At 43.5% G+C, this 5,250-nt stretch overlaps 1 non-coding gene across 1 annotated transcript; it reads right to left on the bottom strand.

Moving 5' to 3' along the window:
- Positions 1–4,217: 4,217 nt before the first annotated feature.
- Positions 4,218–4,291, bottom strand: trnan-auu (transfer RNA asparagine (anticodon AUU)). The gene has a single exon. It is a non-coding gene; the product is annotated as a tRNA-Asn (tRNA).
- Positions 4,292–5,250: the final 959 nt, after the last annotated feature.

The raw sequence follows: 5,250 nt of genomic DNA, 5'->3' as shown, positions 1-5,250 counted from the left end.
CTGCGCTTTTCCAGCAACACATTTTCAGCTTCTCCACCTTGATTCAGGCAGCAGTGTCCTTCCTGTGACATGCCCCATCGAGAATGGATGGACAGGTATCAATACCCACACTTGGGAATGGAGCGACAGTTTTAAAATATTTACACTGTCCCCAGCGGAAAATTGATCCCTGTGCCAGGCAGGGACACTAACCATTCTACTACCGAGGACAAGAGTATCAAAGGAGGTCCTTCAACCAATTGTGGCCACATTTGTCAAAAACAACTGCCTAATGAACTGAATCTCATTTCACAATGCTAACCCCACAGCCTTATATGTCTTGGGATCAAAAGTTCGCATCTGAATATTTATTCATGTTATAAAGGTTTCTGCCGCTCTGAAAAATGCAGACAGTGTATTCCAAATTCCAACCAACCACTGGCTGATAAAGCTTTTTCGCACATCTTCTCAAACCTTTCTGTCTTTCTCCTTATGTCTCTGGCCCCCGCTGATCGATCCCTCCATCAATGGGAAACTCGTTCAGTCAACCCTATCTATACCCTAACTCAATCATGTCTTGTCGACATCTCCTTTTCACTGCGACAAACACTCCACTCTGTCCTGTCTTTCTTCACAACTGAAACTCTTCAGCTCAAACAGTATCCCGGGAAATATCTCCTGCAATTTTCTCACAGTGATCACATCTCTGCTATAATGTGACTTGCAAAACTGCACACAACGCTGTTGCTTGATCCTAATGAGCACTTGTTTTTAAATTTCTGGATTAGTATGAGGGCGATTCTGGCTAGGCAGAATTTATTACCCATTTCGAATTGCCCAGAGGGCAGTTGAGACTCAACCATATTACTATGAGTCTGAAGTCACATGAAGCCCAGACCAAGTAAGGAGAGCAAATTCCATCCCGAAATAACATCAATGAAACAGATTTTTTTTCTACAATTGTCAATGGATCTATCCTAGTCATTAGATTCTTCCTTGCAGATATTTTTTGGATCCAAATTTGACAATCATGGCATGGTGGGATTCAAGACCAAGTACCCAGACTATTACCTCGGTCTCTGGACTATCAGTCCTGTGAGATTATCACAAGACCAACACAGAAAGCCATAAAAGCTGATCTTTTCCAATAAAATGTCTTTTCACCCAAACTGCCCTGAGTCTTTTCCATGAGCCTGACGCTCCAATTGTCCTAAGTCAGTAAAAGCTGCTACATGGGGATTGATTTCACAACCGTGGTATCTAAATGGATCGACTTGTTTGAAGGTCCCGATGGTGGAGTTGGGGCACGTTCACCCAACAGCCACCGCAGTCGCAGCACAGACAGAACAGTATGAATGTGAAAGAGAGTGATAGGTTGTGCATTGCCTCAGAGAAATGGGGGGAGGGATGGAAAGGAAGTTTAATGATCGTGGGAAGGAGAGAAAACTCCGACAACGGGTGTGTTTGAATCCTGATATATGAAACGCAGAGATGTGAGGGAGCGGAATTTGAAGGTAAAACAGTTGATTTCTGAGCATGTGTCACAAAAAGGACAACGGAGAGAACACTTCGTGCCGTGATTTGGTTTCAAATCGAGGTTGCTGTGGTCACAATGCAAAACACGATCACAGTAACCACAGAACAGGATGCTTGCAAGCAGCAATAAGTATACTAGCAGAGGAAATGTTCGGAAGAACAGCAAATGTACAATATCAGTACTCAAAGAACAGTGACAGACATGTGGGAACTGAGAATGAGCTGAATCTTTCAATTGGATGTCTTCAGAGGCTGTGGAAATCCCTTGAATGAGAATGTTGAAAAATGAGATTGATCGATTTCGACAAAACATCAAAGACTCTGGGACAGTACAGGATATTGTTGAAATGTATGCTTCAACAGCATTTTAGCTTAACATTGGAACAGCCACTCATATCCAACCGGAAATGGGGATGGGAAAGAGTGCGCAGAGTTACTCTCTGGCTCCAGTGATGCAATCGGTGAGCGTGCTGTCCTTCTATGATGGTATAGAGGCGCAAGAAATTACGAGGTTGAGTGTGCTCCTGCTCAAGGGAATGGTTGTCCCCGTTTATACTGTCATAGCGATTTACACTGCATTTTTCAGAGTCAGCTGAGTGGCACAAGTGGAGCGTGTTGAGCCCTTAACTTGCTGACACCAAAACAACTGCGTCGTTCGGGAGCAGAAAGAACCCCCCTGATAGATTACAATTCAAATGCATTTGGCAAAAAGGTTCGTAGCAGTTTATTAGCAGCACATAACCCTGACTCCAAAGGTCTGGTGGATGTTGTCTACAGCAAAACAACCAGTCTCAATTGTTATCACCAACAAATGCAAAACATGAAATATATGCAGTATTAGGCAGACCTGGCACAGTCTCGGAGGAGAATCAGAGTTTAGGCCTCAATTCAAATGAAAGATTCGTTCATGTTATTTTCCGGGATCTCTGTTAATACTTGTCACACGACTTCCAGAGGGAATTCGTTCGCTTGCTCACCTCTCATGCATCGACACTGGAGTTATCATATCGCCAGCAATATCATAGAGCCATTAGTAAAAGCAAATTACTGCGGATGCTGGAATCTGAAACCAAAAGAGAAAATGCTTGAAAATCTCAGAAGGTCTGGCACCATCTGCAAGGAGAGAAAAGATCTGACGTTTCCAGTCTAACTGATTAAAGATAAAGATAAAAACAAAGGGGGAGTATTATGGAGCTATTTATACCACGCTGAGAGAAGGTGAGTCAAGGCTCCAGATGCAAAGGTGATAATGACAATGCATGGAGAGATTAAAGGGAGATTAAGAGACGTGAATGACCCAGGCTGAAGCCAGCGCTATGTGACAAAATATGTGAGGGATGGGTGAAGCAGAGACAAAATGGAAAACAGGGGAGAAGGGTAGCAAAGCGGGAAGAGGAGAGGGAAAAGGTATTGAGAGAGTGGGGAGCGAGAGAAAGAGAGACAATCAAGAAATAAGAGGTACAGAACAGTGAAAAAAAACACAAATAAAAAAGATAAATAAAATAATTGAAATCAAATTACCTGAAGTTTTTTGAATTCAACAACTTCAGACAATTTTACTTCATTTTTTTTACTTTTTTTTATCATTTCACCTGCACTATCATAGAGCCATTAGATATGGACAGCACTGAAAACACAGTCTTAGGTCGAACTCGTCCATTCCGAACAGATATCCTCAACTGATCCAGCCGCGATTGCATGCACTTAACCCATTTCTCTCTAAACCCTTCCTATTCAAGTACACGTCCAGATTCCTTAAAAGTATTGGATTATACCATCCATCACCAGCTCGTCTGGCAACTCATTCCAGAAACGCACCACCCTCTGCGTGCAGCCGTTGCCCCTCGCTGCCTTTCGAATTCTCACCCTCCCACACCAGATTTATACCCTCTAGTTCTGAACTGGCCCACCTGAGCGAAAGAAACTTGTCTATTTACCCTATTCATTCCCCTCATGATTGAAAAACCTCCATAAGATCAGCTCCCAGCCTCTGACGCGCCAGGCGAAATAGTGAGTGAGTGTTCAGCCTGTAAACGTTTGCACCTTTTCCATTTTCAAATGTAGGATGTAGCATACTGTCTGAAGCAATCATTTCAGCAGCTGACCTGTCGCTGACAAACGCTGCAGGAAGGCCTGATAACTTGCTCAATATGCTGTCAAACGAAGATTGCAAAAGTAACATGAGTCATTGAGCAAAACGTGCAATTGACTTCTGAGCTGTTGCTGGTACCAAAGCAACTGCGTCGTTCGGGAGCAGAAAGAACCCCACTAATAGATTACAATTCAAATGCATTTGGCATGAGGTTCGGAGCAGTTTATCAGCAGCACATAACCCTGACTCCAAAGGTCTGTGAGTATCCAGAAGAACAGTGAGTGATCGTTGAAGGTACGTTTCTCCAGACGACATTTGTCAACGTGACAAGCTGCAGCTGAGCTGCTGGCGTTGTGATTGAAATTGCATGGGTCCGGACATTGTGCTGAATTATAGATATCTGAGCAAATGGTTAACTCGAGTATGCGTGTTTGTAAAAGTAAATGCTTTTTTGGTTGAAAACCTTTGCAACGAAATGAAATACTTCAGACTATCGTGCGATCGATAATAAGCAGAAAATGCACCGCCGCCGTGGTTGTGAGCACCAGCAACATCGGCCTTTGCTTTTGCTGCGCCCATTGGTGAGCTCTGCTCTCACCAGCGCTGCACATGGTCAGTGTGGGGATTGAACCCACGATCTTGGCGCTAATAGCACCATGCTCTAACCAGCTGAACTAACCGACCAACACATGTCCTCTGGCGAGAGCAAATGCCTATATAGCCGCTGCTCACTATCACGGCATCAGGGTTTCCTGCCCGGGGAGCCACCAGGAACTCTTGATAAACTTGAAGGTGGGACCTTGTAGGGAAGAGGTAGTCTTCCGAGTAGATACGGGGGCAGCACGATCATCGCTGAATTTTAAACCAAAGAAAGTAGGAATGTCAACACAGTCAATTACTGTTTCCGGGGTTAAAGGGGAGGATTTACTGTTCCAGTATTTGAACTTATGATGATAGAAGGTCCGAAGGCTACAGTTTCAGGGGAACTGTTTTATACCCCTGATATAGGAAGTCACTTACGAGGGAGACATTTAATTATCCTCTTAGGACTGGAGATTTGAATGCAGGAAAAAAGAATTAGTTGTACAAATGGCAATGTTGACAGAAGATTTGGAGAGAGGGGTAGACCCTATTATATGGGCGAGAGAAGGGAATCATGGAAAAATACAGATCCGTCCCCTAGAAATAAGTTTAAAAAGGAAAGGGGATGTTGTTTATGAGTGACAATATCCCATTTCCATAGAAGGTAAACGAGGACTGCAGCCAGTAATTGAGGGGCTGTTGGAGCCATGTATGTCTCCTTATAATATCCTAATTCTACCAGTGCGTAAATCCGATCGAACTTATCGATTGGTGCAGGATTTGAGAATATTGAGTTGTACGTTATTAAGTACGATCCCTCATGACCACAAATGATTTAGTGTGATAGATTTAAAGGATGCCTTTTGGGAGGAAGGTAGGAATTTTTTGCCTTTGAATTGGAAGATCCCAGAAAAGGACAGAAACAGCAATATCGGAGTACCCTGCTTCCCCAGGGGTTTATGCAATCCCCAGATTTATCTGGAAAGATGTTAGAACAAATATTGGAGACATTTAGCAGCCCCAAGGGAACTAACCTCTTGCAGTATGTAGACGACCTCTTA

This window comes from Chiloscyllium punctatum, chromosome 16, assembly GCF_047496795.1.
Source record: "Chiloscyllium punctatum isolate Juve2018m chromosome 16, sChiPun1.3, whole genome shotgun sequence".
NCBI lineage: Eukaryota > Metazoa > Chordata > Chondrichthyes > Orectolobiformes > Hemiscylliidae > Chiloscyllium > Chiloscyllium punctatum.
This window is presented reverse-complemented; position numbering and strand designations above follow the sequence as displayed.